The sequence below is a fragment of the Tenrec ecaudatus genome, chromosome 6 (assembly GCF_050624435.1).
Source record: "Tenrec ecaudatus isolate mTenEca1 chromosome 6, mTenEca1.hap1, whole genome shotgun sequence".
NCBI lineage: Eukaryota > Metazoa > Chordata > Mammalia > Afrosoricida > Tenrecidae > Tenrec > Tenrec ecaudatus.
This window is the reverse complement of record NC_134535.1, coordinates 124,791,527-124,809,723: the sequence shown is the minus strand read 5'-3', so window position 1 is coordinate 124,809,723 and position 18,197 is coordinate 124,791,527. Positions and strand designations below refer to the sequence as shown.

Sequence of the window (18,197 nt, the reverse complement as noted above, 5' to 3'; positions counted from 1 at the left end):
CTTCCTTCTCTATCTTAGGGGAAAATTTAAATAATATTGATATCAATTCTCTAATAGCTTGAGATGATTCCACAGTGAAACCACTTGCTCAAGGGCTTTTTGCTGTTGTTAGGAAGGTTGTGAGCATTGATTTGATCTCTTCACTTGGTGTTTGTGTTAGTCTGGGTAGACTACAGAAACAAATTCATAGACACTCACATATGTATAAGAAAGAGCTTTATCCACAAGAGCAATTGAATTTTGAGAAAACATCCCAGCCCAGTCCAGATCAAGGCCACAAGTCTGATATCAGCCCATAGGTCCAATACCAATCTATAAAGTCCTCTTTGAACTCATACAAAACATTCAATGACACCAAATTCAGGAAGATCACAGGCCAGTGGGTGGAAAGACTTGTGGATTCAATGGCAATGGAAGCCTTTCAGCACTGGCAGGGGTCTCCATGTGGCTCCTCCAATTCAGGGGTCTAGCGTAGCTCCACGTGTCTTCTCAGCTGCAGTGTCTCCCAGGGAGTGAGCCTGTGTCCTGCCTCCAGTGAGCTATTTATCGATTTAGTGCCTCCAAATGAGGTCATCAAGCTACAACTTGATTGACAGGCTAGACTCTACCCTTTAACTCATACGTCTCAAATAGACAACAGATTCTGTAACTACCACAGTGTGGGTCTGTTGAGATTTCTATTTCCTTTTGAGTAGCTTGCATAATTTTTGTGTGTCTATGATTTCATACATTTCAACTAGGTTATCCAGTCTGTTGCCATACAATTGTTCATAATATTCCATCACAACTCTATATTTCTATTGGGGTCAGTTTTAGTGTTTTCTGTTTCATTTTTTATTTGGGTTATTCATGAAGAGAGACATTATATGGAAATTAATGGGTGAATTAATCAAAAAAGATTTAATAGTAGTAGATATACACGCACCCAACCACAGGGTACCTGAATATATAAAGCAAGCACTGATAGAATTGATGAAAAAATAATAATAAAGATAATGACCCAACATGTTGGAACACTGAGCTCATATATAGTCTATAATGCTCTTTCACCTCAGATAACCTGGGTTTGTTGTTTGGTTGTTTTGTAACCCCTTCCTCCAGCAAGCAAGTATGGCTTATAACCAGATGCCCAACAAACATGTGCAGAAAGAGCAATTTCAGTTGACCCTGGAACAAAAGAACTTTGGCCAAAGAACAAAATGTTGCCAGCAAGATGTCACTTGACCCATTAGGACAGCATTGAGAATTGATGGGTCCAACAAGCCAAAAACCTGGCCAGGAATCATCATCCTGCCCCAATACATATTCATAACTATTCATTCATCAGGGATCTCTTGTATATTCATAAGCTCACTGTACTTCCTGGTGTATAAATCTACAACTACAAATACTCTGGGGCTTGAACAATACAAATCTAAAACTACAAATACCCTGGGTCCTTTCAATACAGGAGAGAATGTTAAGAAAGAAAATTAACAAGTAAAAAGAGAAGAAAAAATAACAAACAAACAAACAAAAAAAACGACCAAGGAAACAGAAGACCTGAATAAATGAACGAGGTTTAACAATATATTGGCATATAGGGACACTCTACCCCCAAGCAGTACAATATAGCTTCTATTCAAATGCATATATGTCTTTCTCCAGGATAGATCAAGTTTTAGTTTACAAAACAAGAGTGAGTGCATTTTAAAAGACTGAAAGCATACAAATAATTTTCTAAAGATTAATAAAATTGACAAAATTTTAGCTCGGCTGACAAAGAAGGAAAGAAAACATGGTGAAGAAGTACACGATTCAAATACAGCTTGTTGTTTTCATTCCCGTTTGCTGTTTTTCAGAATTATTCATTCCACATTCATTTGATAATAGTAGCAACATGTGCATTTACACATCAGTCCTTTCTTTATCGATCCATTCTGAAAACAAAAGAGAAGTCGGTTAACTTATTGATTCACTTTCAAATTTAAATGTGGCAACTGTGGGCTCAATTTGTAAGTCATACTTTCAAAAGTAAGAGGAAAGATTTTCTGTTGCTGTTGTTGAAAATGTGGGTACTATTTTCAGTTTTATTCTAAAAATGCACACATCACACCCACACATTCAAGGCCTTTAGAAATATGACACCAAATCATAAAGGACATAAGGTATCATAAAGGACAATATCCAGTAGATTGGACTCTCCCAGGGGTCAGGGATCATTTAGCCTTCTTTTAATCTGCCTCATCACTCAAGAGTTTTTGTTTAGATGTCTTTGTGTTATCACATGCTTTAACTACAATTTAGAACTTCAGAGGTTCTATTTAACCAGGCTATAATAAAGATTCTGGAAAATATTTTGAACCTCTTTTGGAAGGCTGGACCTCATTGTCAAGTCCATGGGCCAAATCAGAGTTACTTTCTGTTACTAAGAATCTGGTGTCATTTTTCAATTCAAATAGAAGTGTTACTGTTCATTTTAAGAAGTAAAACAAAATCTAGAGCAACATTTTACAATATGTGGTAGTTACATACTTTGTTGTCAATTTGAGACTTACCAGTGAAGGGGTGGAATCTGGTCTGTCACTCTGGTTGCAGCTTGATGACCTCATTTGGAGACCCTAAGGAGATAAATAACTCACTGGAGGCGGGACACATGTTCACTCCCTGCAAGACATTTTAGCTGATAAGGCACTTGGAGTTACCCTAGTACCCTCAGCCCGAGGAGCCATGTGGAGACACCTGCCAAGGCTGAAATGCTTATATCGCCACTGGATCCACAACACCTCCCATCCACGGGCTGTGATTGTCCTGCATTTGACAACATTGTTTGTGTATTGTGAGTCTGAAGAGGAATGTATAGATTGGTATCAGACATATGGACTAATATCAGACTAATGGACTTGATCTGGACTGGGCTGGGATGTTTTCTCAATGTTCAATTGCTCTTTTATATAAAAATCTCTTTTATTAAAAAAAACAACATGCACACACAACCAAGATTATCTCGGAATCATTTCTTGGCTCCACTTGCATTCAGCACTTGCTCTTGAGTAGCCAGTCTTCTTGGCTTTACCATCCTTTTTTCATTTCACTTCAGGCAGTCTGCCTTTGTCCTGCCAGGCACGGCTTCTCCCATCTCTCCTGTGTGTTCCCTGGATAGATTCTCAGAGCATGCTCCAAAACGTCTGCTCTTCGTTGTCCCTGGGGTGAATCTGTGCAGGAACCTTCGAACCGTTCTGAAAGTGTTGTGTCATCGACTTGAGTTACCACTACGTGTTCTTTTTAAAATTTATCAAAAGCCTTTTTGTTTATGTCAGCTTTGTGATGAAGATAGAGTTTTTGGAGACTGCTTTGCCAATAACATCCTTGGCAGTTCTCTTGACACTAGATGATGAATGTATGTTTGCGTGATTGGCAATAACTTAGCAGGAAGTGTTTAATTTAGTTGATCAAACAAAGATCATGCTGGATGGCTTCATTACACAAGCTGTGGAAATTATAGGGTTACACAGGGCTAAAAGGGTTAGGGATGTCTCATACAAAATAGTAATCATTCAAAATAGTAATACCGTAAGGGTTCCTGGGGGTACAGTGGGGGAGGGGGTCAAGGGGAGCTGATCTCAAGGCGCTCAAGCAGGAAGAGAATGTTTTGTAACTGGTGGTGGCGGCAGCAATTGTTCGATACTGCATTGTATGGTTGTACTGTGAAATGATATGCTATCTGTATCAGCTTCCAATAAAATAAGTTTGAAAATTAATTTTAAATTAAAATAATAATGGAATATTGCATTAATTCTAAGGTACAGATCTCTTCCCTCATTTTAGTAACCCATTTTTAGTAATAGAACTTGGGATATGTTTTGCACTTGGTGTTCTAGATTACCTCTCTCTATATATCTATAGATAGATATAGATATAATCTTTTTATTGGGATAATATTTTTAGTTGCTTCAACCCCTTTGTCCGCAGGTCAGTCCTGCCTCATTGGCACTACAGGACAGAAAGGCGTTCTACTCCATCTCGTGAGGGCTTTCAAAGGGATCATCTTCATAGAAGAGAATGAACGTGGGTTTGAACTACCAGCCTTTGGGTAAGTAGTCAAGTGTTTAACCACTGCTCCACCACACCACGCTTCCTTTTGACCTTGTTCGTGGTTGTCTTAGTTATCTAGTGCTGTCATAACAGGCATCCTACAAGTGGGTGGCTTTAACAAACAGAAATTAATTTTTTTCACAGTTTAGGGAGCTACAGGTTTGAATTGAGGGTGCTGGCTGGAGAGGAAGGCCCTTTTTGACCTTCTCTGAGGAAGGTCCTTGTCTTTTTGAGCTTTTGTTCTTGGTAATAGTCACAAGGTTTGGGATTGTTCTTCCTCCATCTCTGCTCCGCCAGCTTGTTCATGTTTTACATTGGAAAAAGATCAACTCCAGATGTTCCCTACCCTGATCCTGCCACTTTAACACAAAGAGAACCCTTTCCTAAATGGGAATATAACCACGGGCGTAGGCATAGAGGGTAAGGACGTGTAGTAGATATTTTAAGGAGACATAATTCTATCTATAGCAATGGTCCAGAAACCGATAAAATGTATAGACCTATTTAGACAAACTTAGAGACTCTAATACCTGGCTTAAATACAATAGCCAAACAAACACACAAAACACCTGGCTGCCATCGAGTCCACGCTGGCTCACAGCGCCCCCGTGTGGATTTCCAAGACCATAACAGGAGTAGAAAGCCCAGTTATCTCCGCGGAGCTGCTGGTGGTTTCCAACTGCTGACCGTGCGGATTGCGCAGCCCGAGGTGTATTCACTGCCCCACCAGAGATCCTAATTACACTATCAAGCATAGTTGAAAAAATATAAACACAATTCAATAGCATATTAGAGTTTGTGAAATCCTGCATTAGCAGCATGTATTGTTTATTGTGTGACTGACTATTCTGTAAGCCCTTTTTAAAAATTTTTATTTATTCATTTTATTTGGGGCTGTATAACTCTTATCACAATCCATACATATATCCATTGTGTCAAGCACATTTTTACATTTGTTGCCATCATCATTCTCAAAACATTGGCTTTCTACTTGAGCCCTTGGTATCAGCTCCTCATTTTCCTCCCTCCCTAAGTCCTTTTTTTGTGTAGCCTTCTTTAAACTTCACACTAAACTGATGGGAAAAAAGCAAATTATTGTTTCATAATAAGAATAGCGGTGAAATAGATATAGGAGGACAAAGAGTCTGCATTTACTGTACTTACTACTCTGTAGTATGAAATTTACCAAATATGTGATCAAGATGCATTGATAATAGCCCAAGAAACAAAATGTTTTTAATTTTCTCTGTCTTGGTTTCTTGGTCTGCTCATGTGATCATTTGGGGTGCTGCTTCAGAAAATTCCACTGGACAAACTACAGCAGCTCGAGTTTGTTAGTTCTGGCAGTCTTCCCCTATACTTTCAATTATATACGCAAAACGGATTTATTCATTTATCATTCTATTTTAGATTTGAGAAGTACTCAGAACCACAAATCACAGGCACTTGAAAAGGACGTGGGTTTGAAGAGACTTCCAGGGTCTAAATAGGAGCCCCGCGGAGGTAGTGGTTAAGCTTTGGGCTGCTAACTGTGAGGTCAGCTATTAGAAACCACCAGTCATTCTGGGGGAGAAAGGCTTTCTGCCCTACGAGGTGCAGTCTCATTAAGCCACACAGACAGTTTTACCCTGTTCTGTAGGGTTGCCCTGAGTCAGGGTTGACTTTAGGGCAGGGAGTTTGAGGTTTTGGGTGTGTTTTGGGTGAGAGGGTACCTGTAGTCAGATCACATTCAGTTCATAAAGGAGTGAATGGTAGTTATTTATTTAAAAGAAAACAACAAAATTCTGTCCATTAAATTGTACGGTCTAATTCTTACCCAACTCAAACACAGCATTTTGACCAGTAGATGCTTCTTCTCCTCTTACAGTAGCTATTTAATTCTATTCTGCACGTTTTAGCTTTGTCACAAGCATGGTTTGCAGTGGTGTTGGTAGCTGTGGTTGGAATTTAACTCAGACTTTTGAGTCCCTCTGTCGATGCCATTCTTGTCTCAATGGCTCCATCTGCTGCCTGCAAGGGGCAAGAGCACGCGACCCGCACACTGAAGCAGGTAGGACGGAGGTAGTAAGGTAGCGCCTCCTGCTGCGGTGACCTAAGGCGCGGTTGTAAAGCTGTGAGATCTCCACTGCTAATTGCAAAGGGGGAGCGCGATTTCCAGCCTCTGAAACCCTATGTAGGGTCAGTCTAAATCCACTCGTGGCAGTGTGTTTGGGTGTCTGCTGCGGTTTAATCCGGATTGGTTAAGTAGCCCTTGTGGCTTCGTGTTTGTGTGTATTTTAAGTTTATTTGTCCTATTGCATCAGCGGTTCTCAACCTTCCTAATGCCGCGACCCTTTCATCCAGTTCCTCATGTTGTGATGACCCCCAACCATTAAATTATTTTCGTTGATACTTCGACACTGTCATTTTGCTACTGTTATGAATCTTCATGTAAATATCTGATAGGTGGGATATATTTTTATTGTTACAAATTGAGCATAATTAAAGCATAGTGGTTCATCGCAAAACAGTCTATAATTATATATTGTGAAATATTTATTTCTAATGACAAATCAATGAAATTTTGTTTTGAAGCATGGTGTAGCGTGGGTGACAGTCTTCACGCCGGGTACTTGTAGGTGGGTGTATCTGCATGTGGGCAGACCCTCCTGGAGATGGATAGAGGAGTGGTGTCTCAGTTCCTAAAACCATCGGACATAGGTGTTTTCCGATGGTCTTTGGCGACCCCTGTGAAAGGAGTCCCCTTTCAACCCCCAAAGGGGGCATGACCCACAGGTTGAGAACTGCTGTATTACATTATGAATACTCCGATCCATTTTTAACTTCAATATGAAAGTTATTAACTAGGCTCTATTTGGTTTTGTGCAGCGCCATCTTTGCAACGATCCTCATTGTGTGAATAGTTATAAATTTTCTTTTATCCACTGGATGATTGTATACTCATTTTCAGCGAGGTGAGTCGGTGAGTCCAAGAAATCTGAGTTTTGAGAGTCCTTTCTTGTTCTGCCTGTCCCATTCCCATGGAGAGCACTGGGATTATTTCTGTTTGAGGTTTCAATTGGTAATGGAATAATTTTTATGTCAAGGTAGAATTCACCGACCAAACAATCCACACCTTTAAAGCTTACAGTTCAGTGGTTTCTGGTATATTCACAGAACTGTAACCCTATCACTGTTCAAAAGCAAACACTGCTATCAAGGAAATTCTGACAGATATTGAATGTACAGGACAGGCAAGAACTACCTTTGTGGATTTCTGAGACTCTAACTCTTTTTAAGAGTAGAATGCCTCATCTCTCTTCCACAGAGAAGCTGGTGCCTTTGAACTGCTGACTTTGTGATCAGTAGCCCAAAGCACAACCCACTACACCACCAGGGCTCCTGTACTATCACCATAATTGATGGTAAACATTTTCATCAACACACACACACACACACACACTATTCCCATTAGCAGCCAGTCTCCATTCTTCCGCAACCATCCCATCCTAGGCGACCACTCCTCTTTGTCATGTCTTTTCAGAGTTGCTCATTCTAGACATTTCACGGAAGTGAAATCCTATGATATGTGGTCTTTTGTGACTGGCTTCTTTTGCCTAACCTAATGGTAGAAGGGTTATCCATGTTGTAGTATGCATCATATTTATTTTTTCGTCAGTCATATTCCATTGTCCAGTTATGCTATATTTTGTTTATTCACTTATCAGTTGGTGGTCATTTGACTGCTTTATACTTTGAGGGTGTTATAGATATGCTGTTACAAACATTTGAGTCTCCTTATTCTCACAGGATATCTGTACAGGCACAAATCTTGTGTCAAACAGACACAGCTCTTGGAACGACAGGGACAACCTGGAAAGCAGTTTTGTTTGGACAAGATTGTATATTACAGAGCTTCCATTACTGGGGACTGTAAATCCTGAGGAGACAGGCTGGGTATGCAGGCTCTGGCTCTTAATGAGTTGGGGGAAGAAAATCTGGGGAAGATTTAGGTAATAATTTAGTCTTTGACTTTAGCTAGTATTCTTGAGAATTTGTGCCTGGACCCAACCACAGGATACTCTGTGAGATAAGTGAGAGGGGTTCAGCTTACGGGCACAGCTATGGAAGAGTTTTAGTTATGTCCCAACAAATTATATCCTTCTCTTAACTATGCTTCTTCTGAATAGGTCCCATCATAGAATCATAGGGGTTAACTCTTCAAGTCCCCATCAGTATGCCTTCAATATTCTTGGGTTATAAGACTATACGTAGGAGCAGAACTGCTGATACACATCGTGTTTCATCTTTTGAGACACTGACAGATACTTTCCAAATAACAGTGTAATTTTACATTCTGGCCAGCTGTATATGAGCATTCCAATTTGTCTGCCTCCTGGCCCATATTGAGTCTTCCCTCAGGCAAGGAAGGCAGAGTCTGCCCACAGGCAGCAGACAGCAGCGTGGGTCAGCAACAGCCAGTAGCTTGAGAGCTTAGCGAGTTAGGCCCTGATGGGACCTGGAACTCAAGTACAGCAGCAGGAGTCACCAGCTGCAAGCTCAAGCAATGTACACACCAGCAGAGTGGTGAAGCAGGTCTTGAAGGGCTTCAAGCTCTAACGACATGCTTCATGGGTTGGTTTGTCCCACAGGTAGTGCAGCACGCAGGTTGAGGAAGAGAACTAGCTAAAGCAGCAGCATGCTGGTCTGATCACCAGGGAGCAAGAGGAAGATGGGATGGCAGCAGTCTTATTTATTTAGGTCATCCTGTAATCAAGCTGCGACTGGCCCACTATCTTAGCTATAATTTAAGGAGAACATTTATTAAATCTTTTCTTTTTTTTTTTACTTTCTATTTTGTAAGAAATCTTATTTAATGTTAATACATTTTATTTAAGGAATTTTACATGTCTTTCATTCACTGTCCATCAAAGTTACTTTAGTTTCTCTAAATCTTGTAAAAGTTCATCTTTAACCTAGCTCTTTTTAAAGGACCTCATGCTACTCCTCCATTTTTGTCCATGTGAAGTACTGTCCAGAGGGCAGCCATTAATCTCAGATCTCTCATACTTCTTTTAGTTATGCTGTTTTAACCCCCAACTAACTTTGGACAAATGTCAGCCATTTCTTGGCTAAGTGCTCCTCGAATTAGTCATTTCAGGACCATCACAGACTTTGTGTAAAAAAAAAAAAAAGAATCTATGTAGATTCTGCCTCCCTTCTTTTTTTTACATTGTAAAAGTTATTATTTTATAAATTTTATTTAATGTTAATAAATTTTATTTAAGGAACTTTACATGTTTTTCATTTGTCATCCATCACTTAGTATTTAATGCCTCTTAATCTTATAAAAGTTCATCTTCAAGATAGCCCTTTTTAAGAAGCCCATGCTAAAATCCACTATTGTCCAGATACTGTCTAGTAGGCAATCTCAGATCTGTCATAATTCTTCTGGTTGCATCACATTAACCTCCATTATGGACAAATAGTAAACATTTCGTGTCTGAAAATTCTGTTATTCCCTTTAGGGCCATCTTTGGATCTGATTCATTCTGCTTTCCTCTTAATTTCAGATTTTCTCAACAATGAGTTGAACTCCCTTGCAGTCCCTAAGAAACGTCCAGCTCTGTAGACTATGTTAATACCCAAGGGTCAAACCATGTACCTATTAGATCTTCCATCCTATCTGCGCATTTCTGTCTTGTAATTCTTTCTCACGGATCCGAAAAATAGTTCTGTGAGTCAAGCAAACCCCATAGTTACTCTATGAAGTGTTTCCAACAATGTGGGTCTACAGGAAAAGCCCCATCAGCATAGACCTCCACCATTTGCTAAGTCTTATGCTGGAAAAAGACAAGACAAGGACATGTCATCTGGCTTAAGAAGGCCACCAGCACAAGGTCATAATGGTGCCCAAGTATTCAGTCAGCAACTAATAAGGAATGGGACACAAAGGAAACTATTACAAATCAATGATTGGCAACAGATTAATACATCACAGTTACAGCTAGGATTGCAGGATCGGGAAGGCGACCAAGAAGAGTTTTCAAGATTGGTCCAGGGTCTTCCAATCAGGACACGACTGATGGGGCAAGACATAAGACTATGCAACCCCTTTCCCCTCGGGTGATCCCCAACAAGGACACACCCAGGCAAGCCCCCCAAGGAGACAGGGCAAAGGTTATTCCCCTCCTGGTCAAATGGAATTCAGTAGAGGTGGGGCCTCTGTAAAGCTATTCTGGGTTTTCACTGTCTCCATAGTATTCTGCAGATGGAATGCTCAGGCCAAAGCTCTCATGTCTAAGTTTTCATAACTTGTCCCCTGGGTGCTCTACTGCATTCATGCATATATTTGCAGCAAAAGTAAATACACATATGCAAGTAGTCTTTATTAAACCTATATCTTTATGTGTGGGTATACTCCCTTTATCCTTCTCTGACCTATTACATCCCTGTCTGTCCAAGCATCAACTTGTAGATCCCCACCTTTACAACCAGAATTCCTTTTCATGAGATTGAGGAAGTTCCCTTGTGTTCCTGTTTGTTCAGTTGCCATCTAGTCTGCTTCTTTTTGGGTCAGGTACTGGTGGGGGGACATTAGGAAGAGCCTGTGTGCCCTTTTCAGACCAAGAAGGTTAGCTTCAAAGGGCTGCAGAACAATGAGCTATCTCCTTGGTATCAGGCAGAACAATCAAGACACCACCCTAACTTGGAATTTTATGGATGGAGACAGCTTATAGCCCCAACAGCTGTAACTCCTACCCCCTCCCTCCTTGTTTACCCACCTGCAGCTTCTAGCCCTTCCTTCTTTTTTACCCTCCTGACCAGCTTAAAAACTTGCTCTCCAGCACAAATAGGATCCACTTCTAGGGTCCTCTGCTGGGGGCCCGTGGCACTCGCCAAAGAATTCAGGGTTCCCATCTTTGTCCCTCTCTGCTCCCCGCTCCCTCCCAGGATGCACAACTTCACTGACTTCTTGCTGGAGCCCCTGAATCTTGCCCGGAAGCACAGAATAAGTTTCTCCTTTTCCTTCTCTCTGGCGGCCTCAGTTTATCCTTGCAGTGAACCTAATATTTGTTGCTGGAAACCTGAGAGGAGTGAGCCACCTCTTAACTGCCCAGCGCAGTTTCAGTAGCCCTCCTCTCCCGCTTGCCCCAGGGATCCTCAGCTGAGCTCCGGTCTGGCAGCACAGACAGTAAGTCCCAACCTGTGACTATTTCTGGTGACTCCTGCTGGCCTCTCTGTCCGTAAAAGCGTGGCCATGTCAGAGATCACCCTCCGTTTTCCCGTGTGACCCAGGGTGGCAGTGAAGATGTCTCTGTCAACCCTCCGGTTCTCCTTATTCCATCTGGAGCCAAGGGTAAACGATTGGGACGCTGGTCCTTTCACCTTGACTATTGGTCTCTGGAGATTAGCCATGGGTAATCAAAATTCTAAAATTGACCACCGGACACTGCTAGGGTGCCTCCTAGCCAATCTCACTAAACTGGGGCTGGCATTGGACATTTGTCCAAAATGCCTCATCTTTTTTTTCCGGGTCGAGTGGCCCCCAGTACAATTTGGATTATGGGTCTAAGTGGCCCAAACAACGAACTTTTGAATTCAATATTTTAATTGATCTAAGTAACTTCTGCCAAAGGACTGAAAAGTGACCCGAGGTTCCTTCCCTATGTCAAGGCCTTCTGTTCTCTGCACTCCCATCCCTCTCTTTCTACTTCCTGTTCCCCTTCCCAAGTCCTCTTGGCTAGAGAAAATTCCTCCTCTCCTCCTGCTTCTGCCCACCTCTCCTGTGTCTACCTTTTCAGACCAACTGAGCACATCTCCTCCCCTTCCTCTCTATTCTGGCTACCTAGAGTCCCCTGTGACCTCGTCTCCTGACCCACCCGCCTCAGCAGAGGACCGAGTGTTCATTGAGTTCCTGGGTTAGCAAGCCCATGTGGTCACAAAGCCCTCCTCTCCTTTGTCCTCTCAGGAAGTGGCCGGGCTGAGGGGGCTTGGTCCGGTTCATGCCTCCTTCTCTCACTGACTTATCTCAGGTTGGAAAGTGCTTAGGCTCCCTTCTAAGGACCCCACCACCTGTTTTAAGGAGTTTCAATACTTAACTCAAGCTTCTGCTTTGTCCTGGCGTGATCTTTTTGTCATCTTTCCTTTATCTTAACAGCAGATGAAAGGGAATGTGTTTTTCTTGCTGCTCAGCAGCATGCTGACCAGGTTCACTTGACCAACCTCAACATGCCTGTTGGCACCGAGACCATTCCCAGATGAGAACTTGGGTGGGGTTATCAAGTTGACAATCAAGCAGGCAGGGTCGGACCTTCCTGCCACAATAAAATGCTTCTGTGTGTCCTGGCTGGGCTCCAGGCCATTTCCCAGAAGGCCATTAATTTTAATAAACTTAGGGAGATCACCCAGAAACCTGACGAGAATCCAGCCACCTTTTAAAGCCATTGAACTGATGCTCTAACCCAATACACCCACTTGGACCCAGCTTCTCCGGCTGGACCTATGGTCCTTGCTACCCATTTTTTTACCTAGTCAGCCCCAGGCTTTAGAAAAAAGCTTTATAAGGCTGAAGATGGCTCTCAAACCCCAGTCTGAGATTTAGGGAATCTGGCATTCAAGGTTTTTAGCAGCCATGAGGAGCAGGCAGAGTCAGCCCGTGATGCGCAGTTCATGCAGAAGGTAAATTTTCAAACCCAAGTCACTTCTGTGACCAGTGCCCTTCAGCTGCATACTTGTAGCAGGTGCCAGGTGGTGGTCATTCTCATGCATCCCCGCCCCACGCTGCCCCTTTGTGGCCATGAGGGGCTGCTGGCCGCAGGGCTGCTACTAAGGCTTGGGTTTGAAAATTAAAAGATTTACAAAGGTGGCAGTTATATGTTTCTTGCTATTAATAGCCCCCTATCTTTTCAAAAAATTTCAGAAGAGGCTAAGGGACATGATCATCTTAACTGTCAACCAGCTTCTTTTCCACCCTTACAGCCTTCTGCCTACCCAACCTGAACCCACGCACTCTGGCTTTGAGTCCTTCACTGCCCACATAGAGCAGGATGTAGCTAGACAGACTAATGTCATCAAAAAGGCTAGAATGTTGGGTCAGGTACCAGTCTGGGGACATTAGAAAAAGCCTGGCTGCCCTTAGAGGACCAAAGAAGGCTAGCTTCAAAGGGCCCCAGGTCAATAAGCCATCTTCTTGGTATCAGGCAGAAAGATCAAGGAACCACCCTACCTTGGAATTTTATGGATGGAGAAAAGCCCTTGCAGTTGCAACTCCTACCCCTCCCTCCTTGTTTGACTCTCCACTACTGATAAGCAAAACTTCTTGGTCCCCTGCTGGGGGCCCTGGAGCTCTCCAGGGAGTTCAGGGCTCCCTTCTCTCTCTCTCTCTCTCTGCTCCCCCTCCATCCCAGGCAGCATGGCTTCACTGACTCCTTGCTGGAGCCTGTGACTCTTGTCCAGAATTGCGGAATAAACGTCTCCTTTTCCTTCTCTCTGGCCTGGCCTCAGTTTATCTTTGCAGGGAACCTAATCCTCCTGACTCCCAGAGACGTGTGTATTTCAGGGTAGAAAGGGACGACAAGGTTCACAGTTGTGACCTTTCAGAAGGAGGTGGCCAGCCCTTTCTTCCTTTTTCTATTGTGCTTAAATATAATCAGGAGCAAGTAGCCTAGTCCTTTTTGGAAGGTACCCCAGGAGCTGCAGCAGGTAAGTCTATTCATATATAAGCAAAAGCTTTTGGCATAAAGTCTGCATTTCTCTTTCTATAAATATATTCTACAAATTTTGAAAAATACCAAAAGAAGAAAGAATAAAAATACAGTTAGTTGACAGTTTCCTTTTCTTCCAGCCTTTAAAAATCTTATAATATCTGCAAATGATGCTTGCATAGACAAATACACTTCAGAGGCATCCTGGGAACCATAGAGGTATGTCTTCAGGCCTTGGCAAACCCTGGGAGGCCAAATCTTCTTAACCTTAACCCTTCTTGGAGTATTACTTGTGTTTTGTTTTTTTTTTGTGTGTGTATCTATATCTATTTCTATATCTATCTATATCATCTCTATATCTATCTATATATAAAATATTTATTTTACCTAAGTGAGCTTAGTATATAGTGCTCTCAATATCTGCTCACTCTACCTTCCCAGTTTTAAAAGTATTTTGAGTAAAAGGAGATTAAAGACAATAGGAAGATGGTTTAACAATCAATATACATGAACAACGTTTAAGATTCCCCCTAGGTCTTAAAGGCTTGCAGTTAAACAAGCAGCTATCTATACTCAGAAGCATCAAAGCCCACATGGAAGAAGCACAGCAGCCTGTGTGACCACGAGGTGTAGAAGGGACCAGGTATCAGACATCGAAGAACAAAAAAATCATATCAGTGGGTGCCCACCTTCCTGCTATGATCACTGAAGACAAATGAATGCATAAGTAAATGTAGTGAAGAAAGCTGATGGTGCCCAGGTATCAAAAGATACCATCTCGTTCAGAAGCAACAAAGTCCATGTGGAAGAAGCACACCAGCCTGTGTGACCACGAGGTGTCAAAGGGATCAGGTATCAGGCATCAAAGAATAAAAAATCATAACATTGTAAAGGAGGGTGAGTGCAGAGTGGAGATCCAAAGTTCATCTGTAGGCAACTGGACATCCCCTTACTGAAGGGTTGCGGGGAGGAGACAAGCCAGTCGGGGTACAGGGTTGCAATGATGAAACATACAACTCTCAGCTAGTTCTTAAATGTTTCCTCCCCCCACTATCATGATCCCAATTCTACCTTACAAATCTGGATAGACCAGAGGATGTACATAGGTACAGATAGGAACTGGAAACACAGGGAATCCAGGACAGATGACTCCTACAGGACCAGTGGTGAGAGTGGCGATACTTGGAGGGTGGAGGGAAGGTGGGGTAGAAAGGGGGAACTGATTACAAGAATTTACATATAACCTTCTCCCTAGGAGAAGGACAACAGAAAGTGGGTGAAGGGAGACGTTGGACAGTGTAAGATATACAAAATAATAAACATTTATGAATTATGAAGGGTTCATGAGGGAGGGGGAAAATGAGGCACTGATACCAAGGGTTCAAGTAGAAAGCAACTGCTTTGAGAATGATGATGGCAACAAATGTATAAATGTGCTTGACACAATGGATGGATGGATGGAATGTGATAAGAATTATACACGTCCCCAATAAAATGATTTTTAAAAATTCCCCCTAGGAATCAGATGCTACTCTAAGGAAGGTGTGTTAGTCCAGGTAGACTAGAGAAAAAAATTCAGGGAGACTCATATGTGTATAAGAAAGATTTGTCCAGATCAAGTCCATAAATCCGACATTACCCCACATGTCAAAACTAATCCATAAATTCCTCTTTAGACTTACACAGCCATGCAATTACACTGAATGCAGGAAGATCACAGGCCAGTGGCTGGAAACTCTTGGGGATCCAGTGGTGATGGAAGCATCTCAATGTTGGCATGGGTCTCTGCATCACTGTAGCTCCATGTGGCTTGTCAGCAGAAAGAGGAAGCAGAGAGTGTGTGTCTGCCCTCCAGAGAGCCATTTATCTCCTTTGAGCCTCCAAATGAGGTCATCAAGCTGTAAACTGATGAACAGGCTAGACTCCACCCCTTTGCAAGCTGACATATTTTGTAACCACCCCAAAAGGAAATGCAGGTATGAAATTCCAGGTGGAATATGTGTGCTGTATATATATTTTTAAAACATTTTATTAGGGGCTCATACAATGCTTTTCACAATCCATGCAGATACATACATCAATTGTATAAAACATATGTGTGCTGTATTAGAGTTTAAGTTCTAAGCACTTGTTTTTGGAAGGCTACAGTTTCCAGAGGGAGCCTCAAATACATTTCGAGTACATAAATCAAACCTCCATTGAGTATCTATCTGTTCCCTGACAATTTAAAAGGCTTGAGTGCCTTTGAAAGCAATTTGCTGCTACTCCCCTGGCCTGCCCAGGGAGTGTTAACCTTGCCCTCAGGAGCTTGCCGGGGTGTGTTCTTAGTGGTAATCTGGGGGGTATGGTCAAATGGTTTGAATCATACCTTGACCAAGGAGTTGTAGACCCAGGCACCAACCAATTCTGCCCTGTCAACTTTTCTCATCGATAACAATGTACATATCCCACGCATGGCTCCTTTCCTGCTTCTGTAATCCTGCCTGTGACTGTGATGGATTGATCTGTGGCCACTCGTGATTTAGGGTTGATTCTCAACCCTCAACCCCCTCCCACCTCCACCCCAGACTTTATCATTTAGATACCATTATAGTCTTGGGTTATTATCATCCTCATCTGGATGATTTGTCTTCTTTTGGTCTTTTTAAGACTTAGTAAATGGCTCTCTATACATTTTATTTGAACTTGAGATCTCATTTGTCCCCTAAAACAGTACATATATAATTTATAATATATATATATTCTTGATATTTATAATAAACACTTGTTTATGTATGTACTGTACTATACTATTACTCTTTTAATGTGACCTTCTTACAAATAAAAAGCTACGGTAGGACAGCTTATGCTTTGATTCACAGGCAGCAGATGAGGGAAATCACCAACTCATGGCTATAATGGCATCTAAAGGACTCCCAGCCCTTTGGGAGTCCTTAAGTTATAAAGTCTGGGATGGGGGTGGGTCGGGGAGAATCATACCCAAACCATGATTGGATAATCTCATGCATCCCACTATCTTGCATTACTACTCTGTTGAATTTTCTTTAGAAAGCATTTCTGGGAAGTACATCACATTCTCAAAGACAACACCATCTCTGCTGGTAAGAGCAGCAGCAAGAGGCAAAGAAGTATCAAATAGGACGTGAAACAGAAGGCTATTTAAACAATATAAAAATAGATATAGACATCTGTTTCCTAAGTACAGATAGTCCTCGGGTTACACAAAAGATCTGCTCCTCGGTGTGTTTTTAGCCTTACTAAATAATCCTCCAGGTAGTGTAGTGGGTTACATATGTGTTGGGTTGCTAAACACAAGGCTCAAACTCAACAGCAACTTTGCCGGGAAAAGATATGCCTGTCCGCGTATGTTAAGATTTATAGTCTCTGCAACCCTAGAGAGAAGTACTACTCTGCCCTGTGAGGTGGCGTGGGACTCCATGGCAGGCCCTTGTCTCACTTTAGTGTAAGGGAAGGTTTGAAGCCTCTTTAGTCCTTTAAGAAGTGCATGTGTCGCAAGTGAAGATGATTGTGATGAAGAATTCCTTTGAAATTGTAAGGCGTGATCGAATCTGCTAAGAACCAGAGCTCCTCCATGTTTGCCTCCCGAGCCAACCCTGTAAAGTTCTTCCCCAAGGCCAGTAAAAAGTTCTGCACAAAAGGGGAAGAAGGCACCTTTATCAGAAACCAGGGATGCAAGGGCAGTGACTGCCTCAAAGGAATCAGGGAACCACAGACGATGACTTCTGAAAATGACTACCTGGAGCTTTTATGATGCCTATCAATCAAGAAACCTAAGCCTGGATTTTCCACCCCAGAGGAGCCAAACCCATTCCTCATTTCTGTACAGTATATATGGCCACTGTCTCAGCCTACAGGGCCCCAGGCGCTAAATAAATCTGTCTCTTTGCTAAGGATTGGCCTGTATCTGAGTCAAGTCACCTTGCAGGACCTCGCACATACAGGATGGGAATCCCTCGTTCAAAGTGAGGGCACATTTCTTTAACACTAAAGGGCAAGTAGGAGAGCCTTGATCAGATAAAGCTTTGATGGCATGTCAGCCCTTGCCCAACTTTGTACCTAATATGCCTAATAAAATTTTGTCTTTCCTTAAATAAATAAAAGGCAAGTAGGAGGTGTACATAAGTCAGATGTTCCTAACTGAGGGACTCCCTGTATATAAGATTGCATTGGTTTGAACCACAAATCTTGTGGTTAGCAGCCCAATGCTCAATCCACTATATACCAGGGTTCTTATGAGAGTTCACTATGACTCAGTCCATCAAAATGGCATGATAAAAACAACAATAACAACAACAACCAAAAAAACCCACAAAGTGCTTTTTCGATTTGGGTGGCTGTTTGACCCTGGAATCCGTGGAGAAATAAAGGCTTGGTTTTTCAGCCGCCTGGATGCCAGAACAGAAGCAGCAGATGAAA

At 42.2% G+C, this 18,197-nt stretch overlaps 1 non-coding gene across 1 annotated transcript; it reads right to left on the bottom strand.

Annotated features, from left to right (window-relative positions):
- Positions 1–9,747: 9,747 nt before the first annotated feature.
- LOC142452234 (small nucleolar RNA SNORA18) lies at positions 9,748–9,878 on the bottom strand. The gene has a single exon (XR_012785258.1). It is a non-coding gene; the product is annotated as a small nucleolar RNA SNORA18 (small nucleolar RNA).
- Positions 9,879–18,197: the final 8,319 nt, after the last annotated feature.